Source organism: Mustela nivalis (assembly GCF_964662115.1).
Source record: "Mustela nivalis genome assembly, chromosome: 7".
NCBI classification, from domain to species: Eukaryota; Metazoa; Chordata; class Mammalia; order Carnivora; family Mustelidae; genus Mustela; species Mustela nivalis.
In genome coordinates this window covers 119,075,072-119,094,832 of record NC_139026.1, presented here as the reverse complement: position 1 = coordinate 119,094,832, position 19,761 = coordinate 119,075,072, and the positions used below count along the sequence as shown (strand labels likewise).

At 35.6% G+C, this 19,761-nt stretch overlaps 1 protein-coding gene across 1 annotated transcript in view; it reads left to right on the top strand.

Annotated features, from left to right (window-relative positions):
- Positions 1 to 19,761, top strand: part of CCDC7 (coiled-coil domain containing 7) — a 431,686-nt gene that overhangs the window by 25,283 nt on the left and 386,642 nt on the right. The window lies entirely within an intron of this gene.

Below are 19,761 nucleotides of genomic sequence, written 5' to 3'. Positions count from 1 at the left end.
ACTTAATGACTGAGCCACTCAGGGACCCCTCTCTTTCATTTCTAATTTTAGTTATTGAATATTCTCTTTTTCATACTTCATATAGCCAAATGTTTTTCTTTGTTTATCTTTTCAGAAACTACTCTTGGTATCATTGATTTCTATCCTCTATTTCATTTATCTCTGCTCTAGTATTTATCTCCTTTCTTTTGCAAACTCTGGGTTAAAAATTTTGTGTTGTCCTTCCTTTTGGTGAAAGGTTAGATTGTTGGTTTGTGATTTTTAAATGTAAACATTTATGACCATAAACATTTTGTACTGATTTTGCTCACTAGTATTGTTTTGGTATTTTGTTTTTTGTTTTCATTAACCTTCAGGCATTTTCTAAATTCTATTATAATTTCTTCTTTGACCTATGGATTATTGAAGAGCATGTTGTTTAATTTTCACATATTTGTAGATTTTTTTTTGTTTTATTCCTGCTATTGATTTATAATTTTACACCATTGTGTTTGAAAAGATGCTTAGTGTGATTTCAATCTTAAATTTGTTAAAACTTGTTTTGTGTCCTAACACGTAGTCTACTTTGGAGAATTTTCTATGTATGCCTGAGAAGAACATGTATTTTGCTGTTGTTGGGTGGGGTATTTGTATATGTTTGTTATGTCTGTCTATTTTACAGTATTGTTTAGTCCTTTATTTCTAATTGATATTCTCATTGTTCTTATTATAACTGAAATTGGGGATATTGAAATATCCTACTATTACTGTGTTGCTGTTTCTCCCTTTTAGTTCTTTAGTGTTTGCTTCATATATTTGGGGGGTTTAATGTTAGATGCATGTGTATTTATAATTGTTATATCTTCCTAGTGAATTGACCCTTTTATCATTACATAGTATTCTTTTTCTTTTTTTGATAGTTTTCTCTTAATTTCTATTTTGTCCAGAATGGCCACCCTGGCTTTCCTTTCCCTTTGGAATGTCTTCTTCTGTACTTTTACTTTGAGCCTCTTTGAGTCCCAAGATTTAAAGAGAGCTTGTTATAGGCAGTGTATAGTTGGATATTTTTATTATATTTAAGAAAAATAATGAATTCAGTCTGTGTCTTTTTGTTGGTGTGTTTAATCCATTTACATTTATTGTAATTACTGGTAGGAAGGGCTTACTATTGCCATTTTGTTAATGTTTTCTGTTTTGAAGTTTTTGTTTCTTTTTCTTTTTGGTATCTTTTGTGGTTTTTTTGTTTGTTTTATTTTGTTTTTGTTTTGTTTTTTAAAATGACATATTTTGATTCCCTTCTCATTTCCCTGTGTGTATATTCTATAGATATTCCCTTTGTGGTTATCATTGCAATTATATAAAACTTATTAACATTATAGCAATCTATTTTAAACTGATAACAACTTCAGTTGCCTATAAAAACTGACTATTGGGGCACCTGGGTGGCTCAGTCGTTAAGTGTCTGCCTTTGGCTCAGGTAATGATACTAGGGTCCTGGGATCAAGCCCCATATCAGGCTCCTAGCTTGGCGCGGACCTACCTTCTCCCTTTTCTGCTCTCCCTCTTTGTGCTCTCTGTATGTCAAATAAATAAATAAATAAAATCTTTGGGGGAAAAAACTCTACTTACATCCTTTCCTCTTCTATTTTATGTTACTTGTGACGTAAATTACCTCTTTTTACATCGCATGGACATTAATTTAAATTTATAGTTAGTTTTCATCTTACAGAATTTCTGTGCCAGATTTATAAGTGATTTGTTCACCTATTTATAATACTATAGGTATTTGTTGATATATTTATCTTTACCAGGGAATTTTATATTTTCATATGGTTTTGTGTTGATGTTTATTGTTTTTTTATCTTTAACTTTTTGGACTTTTAGGACTCCCTTCAGGATTTCTTGTAAGGAGGATCTAGTGGTGATTAATTCCATTCAGATTTTTGGAAAATCTTCATTTATCCTTCATATTAGAAGGGCAGTTTTGCCAGATACAGTGTTTGGCAGTTTTTCTTTCAGTGCATTGACTATATCATCCTGTTTCTTTGTAGCCCATAATCTTAATGGATAGAAATCTGCTGATGATCTGATGAGAACTTTCTTTTATGTAATGAGTTGTATTTCTCTTGTTGTTGACAAGATTCTCTGTGACTTTTGCCAGTTTGATCTCACGGTAGTACCTTCAGATATTTTCCTAGTTAGAGTTCTTCAAGTTATTTGAATTTGTATGTCTGTTTTTCTCCTCAGATTTGGGAAATTTTCAGTCATTATTTCTTTAAGTAAATTCCACACCCCTTGGTTTTTTCTTCCTTCTTCAATTCCCTTAATACATATTTTATTTTGTCCCACGGTATCCCATATGTCCTTTAGGATCGCTTCTTCTTTTTTTTTTTTTTTTTTTTTCTTTTCTACCTTGATTATTTTGAAAGTCTTTATGTCTTCTGGTTTGCTGATCCTTTCTTTTACCTGGTCAAGTTTATTCTTGAGTTCCTGTAATGGATTTTTTTTTTTCAATTCAGTTATCATATTTTTTAGTTCCAGAATTTCTGTGTGGTTTTTCTTCATAGTTTTATTTTTTTTTCTCAATATTTTCATGCTCATGTACTATTTTTCTGATTTCCTTTGGTTGTTTGTTATCTCTTAGCTCATTAAGTATCATTAAGTATCCTTATGATGACAGTTTTGAATTTTTTGTGAATTTGTATATTTCTGCTTCTTTAGTTTCTGGAGATTTAATCTTTTCTTTTAAATGTGCTGTGGTTCCCCTTTTCCTTTGTATGTCTTGTTACTTTTTTTGTTCAGATCTGGTGTCTGAAGCATCAGCTAAGTCTTCTAGATTTGATGGTCTGATTTCCTATAGGGAGGGTTTGCTCCATTCAGTCTGCCTAGTTTCTGGAGACCTCTTAAGCCTTTTTTTGAGTAAGTGTTCCTCTGGGCTTGTGTATGTAATCTATTAGAAGAGGCTTGTAGGTTTCTTTTTCCTTTTCTTTCTTTCTTTTTTTAAAAAAATTTTATTTATTTATTTGACAGAAACCACAAGCAGGCAGAGAGGGAGAAGCAGGCTCCCTGCTGAGCAGAGAGCCTGATGTGGGCCTCGATTCCACGACCCTGAGATCATGACCTGAGATCATGACCTGAGTGGAAGGAAGAGACTTTTTTTTTTTTTTTTAAGATTTTATTTATTTATTTGTAAGAGAGAGAGAGAGTGAGAGCGAGCACAGGCAGACAGAGTGGAAGGCAGAGTCAGAGGGAGAAGCAGGCTCCCTGCGGAGCAAGGAGCCCGATGCGGGACTCGATCCCAGGACAAGGAAGAGACTTAACCCTCGGAGCCACCCAGGCACCCTGGCTTGTAGGTTTCTACTCAGGTACTCCCCCTAGTGCCTTTCTGGTGCTGCTTTAAACATCAGTACAGGAGCTCCACCCAGTGTCTGTTTTTGGTACTGCAAACCCTAGTTCTTTGTGTACTCTAGTCTTAGTTCTCAGAGATTCTCAATCTGGCTGGCATCCTTTTGAGGTCAGCACTTGTATAGAGGCAAGAGTAAGCTAGCCCCTTGGGCAACCTCTCGCCCTAAATGTCCGAATGTTGGATGTGTGTTCCACTCCTTTCCATCCCCAAGGGGAAAACAAGAGTTGAGGATTTCTTCCCAGTTGTGCTGCAGTGTGAGTATAAGGAGAGGCTCTGACAAGTTAATGTTGAGAGTATCAAAATTTTATTTATTTATTAATTTATTTTTTGGTGGACTTTGATGTGGTTGGTTTTTCCTTGCTTAAGATATAGGAAACTTACTGGTTTTGGGATTTCTCAGAGCATTTGGCTTGTTTGATGTTAAATCCCTGTTTTTCTACTGGAAGGAGTGTTTCAGGCATCATATTCACTATCTTGCTGATAAAGTCTTGTTTCTTTAATGAGGAATGGTATTAGAAACCAAGATCTGACAGTTAATCAGTGATCCTGGAATGAATGCTTTTATGCTGTATCAGCAGACAAAACTAGGAAATGTGTATAGTATGCACACATATACATATGCACAGTTCATATATTTATATTCTTATTTACAAATAGAGTGCACATATACATGCATATATACATAAATAGACATATTTAGAAATCGGGAGTCCTCACAGACACCTTTAGTTCCAGTCTCTCACCACAGGTCTTATTCTTACTTTCCTTTATTTCATATGTATATGTCCTTCTTCCCACAGTTAGAATTCTAACTCTTAACATCACTACATTTACTCTTTTGTTCAATCTTATCATACTTTCAACATCATTTAAGAATTTCCTCTTTTATATCACTATGAAAACAAATGTACTAAAAAGATTTTGTGATTTCTTTTGAACTACCTGCCTACCCCCCACCGCTTAGCATCATTTTTGTCCAAGACTTAGTATAAGGCATACGTTAAATTCTGTGTTGATGAGTAAGTTGAACAGTTGTTTTTTCTTTTTCGTTTACTAATTTAACTTGTTTAAGTTTGAAACAAAACTGTAACTCAAAAAAATATATATACCCCCATGTTAATTGCAGCATTATTTATAATAGCTAAGATATGGAAGCAACCCAAGTATACATTAAACATTAATAGATGAATGGATAAAGAAGATGTGGTATGTGTATACGTGCGCGCGCGTGTGCGCGCGCACACACACACACACACACACACGAATATTATTAAGGTATAAAAAGAATGGTATCTTGCCATTTGTGACAATATGGATGAACTTAGAGTGTTTTATGCTAAGTGGTAGCCAAAGATGGTGGTGGTGAGAGGTGGGAGAAATGGGTGATGATGATCAAAAGGTACAAGTTTCCAGTATATGATAAATAAGTTCTGGGGATATAATGCACTGCATGGTGACTAGAAAAAGTATAATAAAAATTTAAAAAACAAAGGAAAGTAAAAGGATGAACAACTATGCAATTTAAAGCTAGCATAGCCTATAGTTAGACAAATTAGAATTAAGGCAAATAAAATTAGAGATGAACCTCCATACAATGATCACAGTTTTGGTTCACCAGGAATATATAATACTCCTTAAGCTCAACTCAATAATAATACCACATGAAGGGGATAGGGTGTTGTCCTGAAAGAGTTGGTATACGTGTCGAACCAACTGTGGTGCTATGTTCCCAGTTACTGGAGTTATACAGGTCCAGGAATCAAGTAGATTTGCCTTCTCTTCTCATCACTCCCAATGATCCAAATATTGCAAAATATTTGGCAATATTTATTTCCAGTCCCTGCAAGTCGAGTACTATGGTATTGGAGACTGTGATCCTACAGGGGTGGTATTGTTTACTAGAGGTACAGTAATAGTTCCATTGGACTTCAAACAGCTGTCTTATCCAAGTTCAAAAATTCATGCTAGCTTCTAGCTGAAGTACATTGTGTGTTTTTGCCTGACTGGCAGGCTGGAATTGCTGCAGAGTTAATATTCCCAGAATTGATGAGTAAGTATCCTTTGTGGACATTTATGAAGTGTATTTACAGTGCTCTAAAATGGTCCCTCATAAGATTGAGCCTCAGTTGCTCCTAATAACAACTCATGTTTATGGTCTATACATACCATTCTTTGTTTGATTTCTCCACTCTCTTCCCACATTTTTTGGGATTGCCTTACAAACTGCTTGCACACAGCTCTTGTCTCAGTATCTGCTTTTGGGGGAACCCAAACTGAGATAATATTGTTATTAGAAGCTAACATATTCTTGTACCCAAAGCTTATGTAGACACTGAAGTAAAGGTAAATTACAGTGTAATTTTACTTGTTAAAAGGTGTAAAAATCCTAAGCAAAACATGGCAGGTTGAATCTAATAATTTATTATGCCTTTCAGATGAACCAACCATTTGTTTATTATGAAGTGGTATTTCATATAATAATATTTCTTATTCTGTAGTCTGCTTTGTTTGATACTGATGCAGTTACTCTTATGATAGAGTTGTCATGGTATTTCTTCCACATAACCTGTTTATCTCTTTCTATTTAAAATGTGTTTCTTATAGACAATTTTTTTTTAAATTTTCAGTCTGATGATATATGCCTTTAACTGAAGTGTTTTGATCATATGCATTTAATGTAATAATTAACATGTTTAGGTATAAGACTGCCATTTTGCTTTTTTTGATATTGTTCCTCTGTCATGCCTGCCTTTATTTTTATTTATTTATTTATTTATTGGTTTTGAGTTATGTAGTTCTTTGTATATTTTGGATGTTAACCCCTAATAAGATAATCATTTGCAAATATCTTCTCCCATTCAATAGATTGCTTTTTTGTTTTGTTGATGGTTCATTTGCTATGCAAAAGATTTTTATTTTGATGTATTCTTAATAGTTAATTTTGCTTTTGTTTCTCTTTTTCTAAGAGGCCTATCTACAAAAATGTTGCTCTGGTCAGTGTCAAAAACAAAACAATACAAAACAAAACCACAGTGTCTGTGTTCCCTTCCAGGATCTTTATGGTTTCAGGTCTCACATTTAGGTATCTAATCCATTTTAATTTATTTTTGTGTATGGTATAGAAAATTGGCCCAGTTTCATCCTTTTGCATATAGCTGTCCAGTTTTCCTAGCACCATTTATTGAAGAGAGTGTCTTTTCTCCATTGTGTATTTTTGTCTTCTTTGTTGTAGATTAATTGACTGTATGAGCATGGGTTTATTTCTGGATTTTCTACTTTGTTCTATTGCTCTATGAGTCTATTTTTGTACCAGTGCCATACTGTTTTCATTACTATAGCTTTATAGTTATATCTTAAAATCTGGATTTCTGCTACCTCAACTTTATCTTTTTCAAGATTGTTTTGGCTATATGGGTCTTTGATGGTTCTATACAAATTTTAGGATTGTTCTAGTTCTGTGAAAATACTATTGTTATTTTGATAGAGATTGCATTAAACCTAGATTGCCTTGGGTAGTATGGACATTTTAACAGTATTAATTCTTTCAATCCATTTATTTGTGTCCTCCTCCTATTTCTTTTATCAGTGTTTTATGGTTTTTAGAGTAAAGGTCTTTCACCACCATTGTTATATTTATTCTTAGGTATTTAATTTTTTTGGTGTAATTATAAATAGAATTCTCTTAATTTCTTCTTCTGCTGCTTTCTTATTAGTGTATAAAATGCAACAGATTTTTGATTATTAATTTTGTATTCTGCAGTGTTACTAAATTCATTTATTATTTCTAATAGTTCTGATAGTTGAGGGTTTCCTATGTATAGCATTATGCCATTTGAAATAACAACAGTTTAATTTCTTCCTGAACAATATGGATGATTTATATATATATATTTTTTTGCCTGATTTCTGTAGCTAGGACTTCCAGTACTATGTTGAATAATAGTGGTGAAAGTAGACATGCTGTCTTGTTCCTGATCTTAGGGGAAAAACTCTATTTTTTTCCCCATTGGGTATGTTAGCTTATGTTTTTTCTTATATGGCCTTTGTTATGTTGATGTGTTTCTGCTAAACCCACTTTTTAAAGAATTTTTATCACGAATGGATGTTGAATTTTGTCAAATGTTTATTGAGACGATCATGTGGATTTTAATCCAACATCACATTAATTTGTGAATATTAAATCTATGCTTGCATCCCCAGAATAAATTCTCTCTCTCTTTTTTTTAAGGTTTTATTTATTTGAGAGACAAAGCATGCCTGAGTGGGGGAGGGACAGGTGGAGAGAGACAAATAGACTCCCTGTTGTGTAAGGAGCCTGACACTGGGCTTGATCCCAGGAGCCTGTGATCATGACCTGAGGTGAAGTCAGATACTTAACCAACTGAGCCACCCAGGCACCCCAGAATAAATCCCTCTTGATCGTGGTGAATGATTCTTTTAATGTATTGTTGAAGATTTTTGCATCTATGTCCATCTGTGATATTGGCCTTTAGTTTTAGTTTAGTTTTGTTTTGTTTTTGTATTGTCTTTCTCTGATTTTGGTATTAGGGCAATGCTGGCCTTGTAGAACGAATTTGGAAACTTTCCTTTTTTTTTCCTGATTCTTTAGAATAGTTTGAGATAGGTATTAACCCTTCTTTAAATGTTGTTAGAATTTGTCTATGAATCCATCTGGTCCTGGACTTTTATTTTTTGGCAGTTTTTAGATTACCAGTTCAATTTCATTACTAGTAATTGGTCTTCAGGTTTTCTGTCTCTTCCTGATTCAATTTTGGAAGACTGTATTGAAAGGTCCCCTAATGATAGGTCCGTGATCAAAGGAGCGAGACTGATACAAAGCGAAAGTCAAGCAAAGCTTTATTTTGCGTCAAGCATCGAGAATCAAACTGACAGTTCTGGGCCGCCTCTTACAGAGAGGGCGACCCCTCTCTGCCTTACTGACTAATTTTTATAGAGCAAAGGCCATGTGGTTGAGCCTGGCCACACACAGGTGGCCAACGAGATTGCAACACACAGAGAAACCTGCACAGTCATGCTAGGTCACACACAGGTGCCTGATTGAATTACAATTCACCCCATAGTAGCTATTTCACCTAGCCTATCACCTTGGTCAGGATTGGTGCCCAAAAGGCAGGGCCCACACTCCTTGGTAGCTAGGGAGACAGTATGCATGCCCCACTGACTGGATGTCTCCAACTGGCCCGACTCATCCCTTAATTCGGGCTCTGTTATATCCACCTGACTTGACCCGCCCTTGTATTTGGGCTCTGTTATCGGGGACTGGTTGACCATAATTTACTGGTTTCCTGGACTTGCTTTTAAGTAAGTTTCCCTGGTGGCGCCGGGGGCGGGGGTGTGTGTGAGGGGGGTGGGGGGTGGGTAGGGTCAGGTTAAGTTTTACTGTTTAACCAGATGGAATCGCTCTGGCTAAATAGGCCCTTAAAGAATATATCTAGGATTTTATCCATTTCTATTAGAATGTCCAGTTTGCTGATACACAATTTTTCATAGTATTCTCTTATTTTCTGTTGTATTTCTGTGGTGTTGATTCTTCTCTTTTCTTTCTGATTTTATTTATTTGAGTTTTTTTTTTTTTCTTCCCTCTGATGAGTCTGGCTAAAGGTTATCAATTTTGTTTATCTTTTTAAAGAAGCAGCTCTTGGTTTCATTCATTGATCTTTTACATTTTTTTTATTAATTTTTTATTTTTTATAAACATATATTTTTATCCCCAGGGGTACGGGTCTGTGAATCACCAGGTTTACACACTTCACAGCACTCACCAAAGCACATACCCTCCCCAATGTCCATAATCCCACCCCCTTCTCCCAAACCCCCTCCCCCCAGCAACCCTCAGTTTGTTTTGTGAGATTAAGAGTCACTTATGGTTTGTCTCCCTCCCAATCCCATCTTGTTTCATTGATTCTTCTCCTACCCACTTAAGCCCCCATGTTGCATCACCACTTCCTCATATCAGGGAGATCATATGATAGTTGTCTTTCTCTGCTTGACTTATTTCGCTAAGCATGATATGCTCTAGTTCCATCCATGTTGTCGCAAATGGCAAGATTTCATTTCTTTTGATGGCTGCATAGTATTCCATTGTGTATATATACCACATCTTCTTGATCCATTCATCTGTGGATGGACATCTAGGTTCTTTCCATAGTTTGGCTATTGTGGACATTGCTGCTATAAACATTCGGGTGCATGTGCCCCTTTGGATCACTACATTTGTATCTTTAGGGTAAATACCCAATAGTGCAATTTCTGGGTCATAGGGCAGTTCTATTTTCAACATTTTGAGGAACCTCCATGCTGTTTTCCAGAGTGGCTGCACCAGCTTGCATTCCCACCAACAGTGTAGGAGGGTTCCCCTTTCTCCGCATCCTTGCCAGCATCTGTCATTTCCTGACTTGCTGATTTTAGCCATTCTGACTGGTGTGAGGTGATATCTCATTGTGGTTTTGATTTGTATTTCCCTGATGCCGAGTGATATGGAGCACTTTTTCATGTGTCTGTTGGCCATCTGGATGTCTTCTTTGCAGAAATGTCTGTTCATGTCCTCTGCCCATTTCTTGATTGGATTATTTGTTCTTTGGGTGTTGAGTTTGCTAAGTTCTTTATAGATTCTGGACACTAGTCCTTTATCTGATATGTCATTTGCAAATATCTTCTCCCATTCTGTCAGTTGTCTTTTGATTTTGTTAACTGTTTCCTTTGCTGTGCAAAAGCTTTTGATCTTGATGAAATCCCAATAGTTTATTTTAGCCCTTGCTTCCCTTGCCTTTTGCGTTGTTCCTAGGAAGATGTTGCTGTGGCAGAGGTCGAAGAGGTTGCTGCCTTTGTTCTCCTCAAGGATTTTGATGGATTCCTTTCGCACATTGAGGTCCTTGATCCATTTTGAGTCTATTTTTGTGTGTGGTGTAAGGAAATGGTCCAATTTCATTTTTCTGCATGTGGCTGTCCAATTTTCCCAGCACCATTTATTGAAGAGGCAGTCTTTTTTCATACTCAAAGGGTCTGTCCAACAAGAAGATTTAACAATTTTAAATATCTATGCCCCCAACGTGGGAGCAGCCAACTATATAAACCAATTAATAACAAAATCAAAGAAACACATCAACAATAATACAATAATAGTAGGGGACTTTAACACTCCCCTCACTGAAATGGACAGATCATCCAAGCAAAAGATCAGCAAGGAAATAAAGGCCTTAAATGACACACTGGACCAGATGGACATCACAGATATATTCAGAATATTTCATCCCAAAGCAACAGAATACACATTCTTCTCTAGTGCACATGGAACATTCTCCAGAATAGATCATATCCTTGGTCCTAAATCAGGACTCAACCGGTATCAAAAGATTGGGATCATTCCCTGCATATTTTCAGACCACAATGCTCTAAAGCTAGAACTCAACCACAAAAGGAAGTTTGAAAAGAACCAAAATACATGGAGACTAAACAACATCCTTCTAAAGAATGAATGGGTCAACCGGGAAATTAAAGAAGAATTGAAAAAAATCATGGAAACAAATGATAATGAAAATACAACGGTTCAAAATCTGTGGGACACAACAAAGGCAGTCCTGAGAGGAAAATATATAGCGGTACAGGCCTTTCTCAAGAAACAAGAAAAGTCTCAGGTACACAACCTAACCCTACACCTAAAGGAATTGGAGAAAGAACAAGAAAGAAACCCTAAGCCCAGCAGGAGAAGAGAAATCATAAAGATCAGAGCAGAAATCAATGAAATAGAAACCAAAAAAACAATAGAACAAATCAACGAAACTAGGAGCTGGTTCTTTGAAAGAATTAATAAAATTGATAAACCCCTGGCCCGACTTATCAAAAAGAAAAGAGAAAGGACCCAAATAAATAAAATCATGAATGAAAGAGGAGAGATCACAACTAACACCAAAGAAATACAAACTATTATAAGAACATACTATGAGCAACTCTACGCCAATAAATTTGACAATCTGGAAGAAATGAATGCATTCCTAGAAACATATAAACTACCACAACTGAACCAGGAAGAAATAGAAAGCCTGAACAGACCCATAACCAGTAAGGTGATTGAAACAGTCATTAAAAATCTCCAAACAAACAAAAGCCCAGGGCCAGACGGCTTCCCGGGGGAATTCTACCAAACATTTAAAGAAGAACTAATTCCTATTCTCCTGAAACTGTTCCAAAAAATAGAAATGGAAGGAAAACTTCCAAACTCATTTTATGAGGCCAGCATCACCTTGATCCCAAAACCAGACGAGGATCCCAACAAAAAGAGAGCTATAGACCAATATTCTTGATGAACACAGATGCGAAAATATTCAACAAAATACTAGCCAATAGGATTCAACAGTACATTAAAAAGATTATTCACCACGACCAAGTGGGATTTATTCCAGGGCTGCAAGGTTGGTTCAACATCCGCAATTCAGTCAATGTGATACAACACATCAATAAAAGAAAGAACAAGAGCCATATGATACTCTCAATAGATGCTGAAAAAGCGTTTGACAAAGTACAGCATCCCTTCCTGATCAAAACTCTTCAAAGTGTAGGGATAGAGGGCACATACCTCAATATTATCAAAGCCATCTATGAAAAACCCACCGCAAATATCATTCTCAGTGGAGAAAAACTGAAAGCTTTTCCGCTAAGGTCAGGAACATGGCAGGGATGTCCATTATCACCACTGCTATTCAACATAGTACTAGAGGTCCTAGCCTCAGCAATCAGACAACAAAAGGAAATTAAAGGCATCCAAATCGGCAAAAAAGAAGTCAAATTATCACTCTTCGCAGATGATATGATACTATATGTGGAAAACCCAAAAGACTCCACTCCAAAACTGCTAGAACTTATACAGGAATTCAGTAAACTGTCAGGATATAAAATCAATGCACAGAAATCAGTTGCATTTCTCTACACCAACAGCAAGACAGAAGAAAGAGAAATTAAGGAGTCAATCCCATTTACAATTGCATCCAAAACCATAAGATACCTAGGAATAAACTTAACCAAAGAGACACAGAATCTATACTCAGAAAACTATAAAGTACTCATGAAAGAAATTGAGGAAGACACAAAGAAATGGAAAAATGTTCCATGCTCCTGGATTGGAAGAATAAATATTGTGAAAATGTCTATGCTACCTAAAGCAATCTACATATTTAATGCAATTCCTATCAAAGTACCATCCATCTTTTTCAAAAAAATGGAACAAATAATGCTAAAATTTTTATGGAACCAGAAAAGACCTCGAATAGCCAAAGGGATATTGAAAAAGAAAGCCAACGTTGGTGGCATCACAATTCCGGACTTCAAGCTCTATTACAAAGCTGTCATCATCAAGACAGCATGGTACTGGCACAAAAACAGACACATAGATCAATGGAACAGAATAGAGAGCCCAGAAATAGACCCTCAACTCTATGGCCAACTAATCTTCGACAAAGCAGGAAAAATGTCCAATGGAAAAAAGATCTTTTACATTTTTAAAAGCCTTGTTATTTATTTATCTTCTGATCTTTATTAGTTTTTCTTGCTTCTAATCACCTTGGGCTTTGTTCTTTTTCTGGTTCATTTAGGCATATGGTTAGATTGCTTGTTTGAACTTTTTCATATTTCTTGAGATAGGCCTATGTTGCTATATATCTCCCTCTTAAAACTGCTTTTGCTGTGTCTCAAAGATTTTAGTGTGTTTTCATTTGTCTCCATGTATTTTTCAGTTTTTTTCTTTGATTTCTTCATTGACCCTTTAGTTGTTTAGTAGCATGTTGTTTAGCCTCTGTGTGTTTGTATTTTTTCATTTTTTTCTTCTGACTTTTAGTTATATATCATTGTGGTTCAAAAAGATGCATTTATTTCAGTTTTTAAATTTATTGAGACTTGTTTTGTGCCTAACATATGATCTATTCTGGAGAATGTTCCATGTGCCCTTGAGAAGAATATAGATTCTGTTCTTTTGGATGGAATGTTCAATATATATGTGTTATGTCTATTTGGTCTAATGTGTCATTCAGAGACTTTTATTGCCTTATTAATTTTCTGTCTGAATGATCTTCCTACTGATGTAAGTGAAATGTTAAATTCTCCTACTATTATTGTATTATAATCAGTTTCTCCTTTTATGTCTGTTTATATTTGCTTTTTGTATTTAGTTGCTCTAATACTGGATGCATAGATGTTTACAATTGTTCTATTCTCTTGTGGTATTGATCCCTTTATTGTTACATAATGCCTTTCTTTGTCTTTTTTTAGTTGTTGTTTAAAAGTATAACTTACTGATATAGATATTGTTACTTGGCTTTTTTTTTCCTTCCATTTGTAAGGGTCAGTATTTTTCCATTCCTTCACTTTCAGATTGTATGTATCTTTGGGTCTGCATTGAGTCTCTTTTAAGGCAGCATGTAGATGATTCTTACATTTTTGGATTCATTATGTCACCCTATGTCTAAGAAATTAGACCATTTACATGTAAAGTAGTTATTGATAGTATGTACTTATTGTCATTTTGTTAATTTTATGGTTGATTTTGTAGTAGTTCTGCTTTTGCTCTCCTTCTTTGGGATGGAGGATTTTCTATATTGTTATATTTGGCTTCTTTCTCTTTACTTTTTTGTATCTTTTATAGATTTTGGGTTTGTGGTTACCATGAAGTTCATATATAACATCTTAAGCATATAGCAGTCTCTATTAAGTTGCCAGTTATTTAAGTTCAAACACAGTCTAAAAAAACTTTTTGTTCTTTATATTCCCTCCAATATGCTGTCATATTTACATATTTTTACTCATAATTTTCTTACATTTAATTATTGCTTTTTTTTCTTAAGTTTCCTTCATTTTTGAAGGATAATTTTTCCAGATATGTAATACTTGGCATTTGCTGTTTTTTATTAATTGCATTTTAAATATGCCACCACATTACCTTCTAGGATCCATAGTCTCTGAGGAGAGAAATAAGTGGTTATTCTTATTGAAGAACTTTTATACATTTTACTTCTCTCTTGCTGCTTTCAAGATTCTATATTTGTGTTTGGCTTTCAACAGTTTTATTATAATATGTCTTCATATGAATCTTATTCATTTATTCTACTAGGAATTTGACATATAAATCCTTATCTTTTCTCAAATTTGGGAAGTATTCAGTAATTATTTCCTTATTCTTCCTCTCCCCCCTTTTCTTTCTATTTTTCTGGGAGTATTATAATGTCTATATTGATATGCTTGATGATATCCCATAATTCTGTTAGGCTCTGTCCTTTTTTTCATTCATTCCTCTTTCTTCTCCTCAGACTGGATCATTTCAATTGGTCGGTCTTTAAATTGACTGATTCTTTTGCTTGCTGCTGTCAAAACCCTCTAGTAAAATTTTCATTTCAGTTATAGTTCCTTTTGTCCAGTTATTTAAGTTTCCATTTCTAGAATTTGGTTTCTTTTTAAATTTCTGTATCTTTCCTTATATTTGTTAAAATACTATATTTTGTTTCCTTTAATTCTTGTCCATGATTTCCTTTAGTTCACTGAGTGTATTTAAGACAGTAAACTAAGTTTTTGTCTACTAAGTCCAGCATATAAGCTTCCTTAGGGACAGTATCTGTTTATTTTTTCCTTCAAATAAGTCACAATTTCTTGTTTCATTGAGTGCTTGCTTCATAATTTTTTGTTGAAATCAAGATATCTTGAGTATTTTATGTGGTAACTCTGGGTATCAGATTTCCCCCTCTGTAAATTTTGTTATTTTTGTTTAGTGACTTTTCTAAGCTATTATTTTTTAAATAGAGTTCATTTTTATTTTTAATTTTTTAAAGATATTTATTTATTTGATAGAGATCACAAGTAGGCAGAGAGGCAGGCAGAGAGATAGGAAGGGAAGCAGGCTCCCTACTGAGCAGAGAGCCTGATGTGGGGCTTGACCCCAGGACCCTGGGATTGTGACCTGAGCAGAAGGCAGAGGCTTTAACCCACTGCGCCACCCAGGTGCCCCCAAATAGACTTCATTTTTGGAGCAATTTTATGTTCTCAGCCAAATTGCATATAGTACAGAGAGTTTCCATATACCTGCTATTCCTATGCATGCATGGGCCTCCTCTATTAACAACATCATGCAACAGAGTAGTATCTTTGTAAGATCTATGAAGTTATACTACACATCATCATCACCCAAGGTCCATAGTTTACATAAGGCTTTCTCTTGGTGTTGTACATTCTATGGGTTTTAACTAATGTAAAATGATACAATTACAGTATCATACAGAATGGTTTCACAGCCTTAAAAACCCCTTGTGCTCCACATATTCATCTTCTTTTCCTTATCAAACCCTTGATAGCTTTATGTCTTTCGTTTTCCTTTTCCAGAATGTCATATAGTTGGAATCATACAGTGTATAGTCTTTTTAGGATTGGCTTCTTTGACTTAGTAATATGCGTTTAAGATTCCTTCATGTGTTTTCATGGATTGCCAGCTTTATTTATTTATTAATTTATTTGGTGCAGAGTGATTTATTGTATAGTTGTACCACAATTTGTTTATCCATTCACTTACTGAATGGCACCTTCTTTGCTTCCAAGTTTTAGTAATTATGAATAAAGCTTCTGTAAACTTCTGTGTGCAGGTTTTTATATGGACATACATTTTCTTTTCTCTCTGTCTTTTTTTTTTTTTTTTTTTTTTTTTAAAGATTTTATGTATTTGGTAGAGGGATAGAGAGCACAAGTAGGCAGAGTGGCAGACAGAAAGAGAGGGAGAAGCAGGCTCTCTGCTGAGCAAGGAGCCCTATGTGGGCTCCATTCAGGACCCTGGGATCATGACCTGAGCTGAAGGTAGGTGCTTCACTGACTGGACATAAATTTTCAACTCATTTGGTTAAACACCAAAGATTGCTAGGTATTATGGTTAGAGTATGCTTAGGGGTGCCTGGGTGGCTCAGTGGGTTAAGGCCTCTGCCTTCAGCTCATGTCATGATCCCAGAACCCTGGGATTGAGCCCCACATCAGGGTCTCTGCTCAGCGGGGAGCCTCCTTCCCCCTCTCTCTGTCTCTGCCTGCCTCTCTGCCTACTTATGATCTATCTCTTTCTATCTGTCAAATAAATGAATCTTTAAAAAAACAAAAAGAGTATGCTTAGTTTTTAAAAAAACTCCTCAAACCTTTTTCCCACTGAAGTTTTTAACTCTTGAACTTGTCCATGCTGGGCTTCCAGCAGTTCATTTACAGCTTGGGTTTTCTTTTTTTTTCTTTTTAAAATATTTTATTTATTTATTGGACAGAGAGAGAGATCACAAATAGGCAGAGAGGCAAGCAGAGAGAGAGGAGGAAGCAGGCTCTTTGCTTGGCAGAGAGCCTGATGCGGGGCTGAATCCCAGGACCCTGAGATCATGACCTGAGCTGAAGGCAGAGGCTTAACCCACTGAGTCACCCAGGCGCCCCGAGCTTGGGTTTTCTTATCTCACTGCTAGTTCCTGTGGAGGTTTTTTCTCATGGATTTCTGCTCTGATAATTTCTGCTTCTCAGGATCATCTGTTTGTCTCTTTAATTTTTGGTGATGTGATTTGCTCAGTCATCTCAATTCTGTGATAGGTACAAGAACAGTTGTTCATTTTCAATTCATTCAGCTTTTCTTGTTAGGGCAGAGTGACTGACTAATCCAGGCTCTCTGCATGCCGGGTTGGAAACCAGAAGTGTAAGCTATTTTGAAAGTCTGTATTCCTTGATTAAATATTTTGTCTCTCAGGCCTCTGTTCCTATTGCTTATGGTTAGTTGATGGATTTGAAAAGATTTCCTTAAATGCGTTGAGCCACAAGAAGAAAAAAAAGGAAAAGGAGAAAAAATTATTTCCTGTTCCTTCAAGATTGGCTTTGTGTTGGGGCACTCCTTCAGAGTTTAGCCGGGCTGTTTACAAATCTTGAGTTAGCTTTCATTTTCTGCTTGCTCTGAGCTAAAGATAAACCAAATGTGAGAGTTTAGTGTCTACTCAGATATTTTCTAAGCATGAGTCCTGGCTTGGGCAAATGCATGGCTTATTAGGATTTCCCCTTATATATGGGATCTTTTCAAAATCCTTTTTTCCCAAAGTAACTTTCTACTCAGCTTTTTCTTCTGTGCTGTCGACATGTGTATTATTTGCCACATCTCCAAGGAGCTGTGGTTTATTTGCCTTTCAATGGTGAGGAATGGCCTCCACTTATTTGTTTGTTTGTTTGTTTGTTTGTTTTTTGTTTTTGTTGTTGTTTTGGTTTGGTTTGGTTTTGTTTCTTTTTGCCTTGAGAGAATTTTGAGCTCCATGAAGCCAGGCAAAAAGCTGCCAGTCCTTTAGGACTTCTCTTGGCTTCAGTGATACCATATGCCTATCTGGAATTTTAGTTACAGATTATTACTTCACTTTAAAAAATACCATGCCATTTTCTCCTTAGGAAGCTTTTTATGATAGCAGCATTGAGTGCCAGCCCCATTAGCCACTATTTTTTTAAGAATAGGGTATTTACTCAGGTGGCTAACAGACACTTGAAAAGATGCTCAATATCACTTATCATCAGGGAAATACAAATTAGAACTACAATTAATGTCACCTCACATTTGTCAAAATGGCTAAAATTAACAATACAAGAAACAACAGATGTTGGGGAGGATGCAAAGAAAGAGGAACACTTCTACATTGTTGGTGGGAGGGCAGACGGGCCAGCCACTCTGGAAAATAACATGGAAGTTCCTCAAAAAGTTAAAAATAGAACTACCCTATGATCTAGCAATTGCTCTACTAGGTATTTATTCAAAGAATTAAAAAAAAAATTAATTTGAAGGGGGGAGACATGCACTCTGATGTTTATATTACAGCAGCATTATCATCAGTAGCCAAATTATGGAAAGAGCCCAAATATCCATTGACTGATGAATGGATGAAGAACTTGTGGTATATATACACAATGGGATATTACTCAGCCATAAAAAATAATGAAAATTTGCCATTTACAACAACATGGATGGAACTAGAGTACTTTATGCTAAGTGAAATAAGTGAGTCAGAAAGACAAACACTATATGATTTCACTCATATGTGGAATTTAAGAAATGAAGCAGATGAACATAGGGAAAAAAAAAAAAAAGAGGTAAACCCTAAAACAGACTCTAAACTATAGAGAATAAACAGGGTTGCTGGAGGGGAGGTGGACAAGGGGATGGATTACAGATGGGTGATGGGCATTAAGGAGGGCACTTGTGATGAGCACTGGGTGTTCTATGTAAGTGATGAATCATTAAACTCTACTCCTGAAACTGATGCGACCCTATATGCTAACTAATTGGAATTTAAAGAAAAAGTTGAAACAAAAAGAATAGGTTTTTTACTGCTTATCTTGCCTATAGATTTTTCTTGTGTTTACTTTTCTAAGAATAAATTTTGTTGTTTGCTAGGTTAGAATGTGTGGTGAAACCGTTTCTGAACCTAAGAATTTCTGAAAATATTTTAAAATCATAAAAAGTAATAAAAATAATAAATTAAAAAAATAAATTTTATTTTGGCTTCACACTTACATGATAATATCTTTAAAATTAGAATGGTGGAAGTTTAATATTTTCCTGGGGTACTTCATATATGTTCTTCCACATTTTCATAGAATTTTCTCTTTCTATTTAGTATTTGCCTAAAATTGATTTTCTCACTTCTGATCAGTTTTCATTTTCCACTTTACCAATAATGTTCTGGATTCAACATTACTAGAACTGATGTTTTTCTCACTAGTTGAGAAAGCCTTTGTTTAAATGGTTTTTTAGTGTTTTAAATGGTTTATTTAAGGTTTAAATAAACTCTGGCTCTAATGAATGGGTGAACGGATATATGATGGTTTCTCATCATCTTCTGAGATAGGAAAAGAGGTTTTGAGAACCTTGGAATCTCTGTTGATAGTGGGAAGAATGAGTTTATTCCAAGGTAGTATGCCTCAGTGAACATTAGTTTCTAAATCCTTATGTAGCTGAAATTATTTTCCTTCAGACTTGGATATTTATTTACTTTGGTATGTTTTCTTGAGGATCTCAGCCCTTTTTGCTTAGATTTCTGATTTCTTATGACTTAGCACAGGGATTCTCAAAATTTAGCATGCAACAGAATCAGTTGGAGGGCTAGTTAAAACACAAATTGCTGACCGTACTGCCAGAGCTTTTGATTCATTTGACTGGGGTCGGGCTTAAGAATTTACATTTTCTGTGGTGCCTGGGTGGCTCAGTCATTAAGTGCCTGCCTTTGGCTCAGGTCATGATTCCAGGGTCCTGGGATTCAGCCCCGCATCAGGCTCTGCGGGAAGCCGCCTTCTCCCTCTCCCACTCTCCCTGCTGGTGTCCCTCTCTTGCTGTGTCTCTGTCA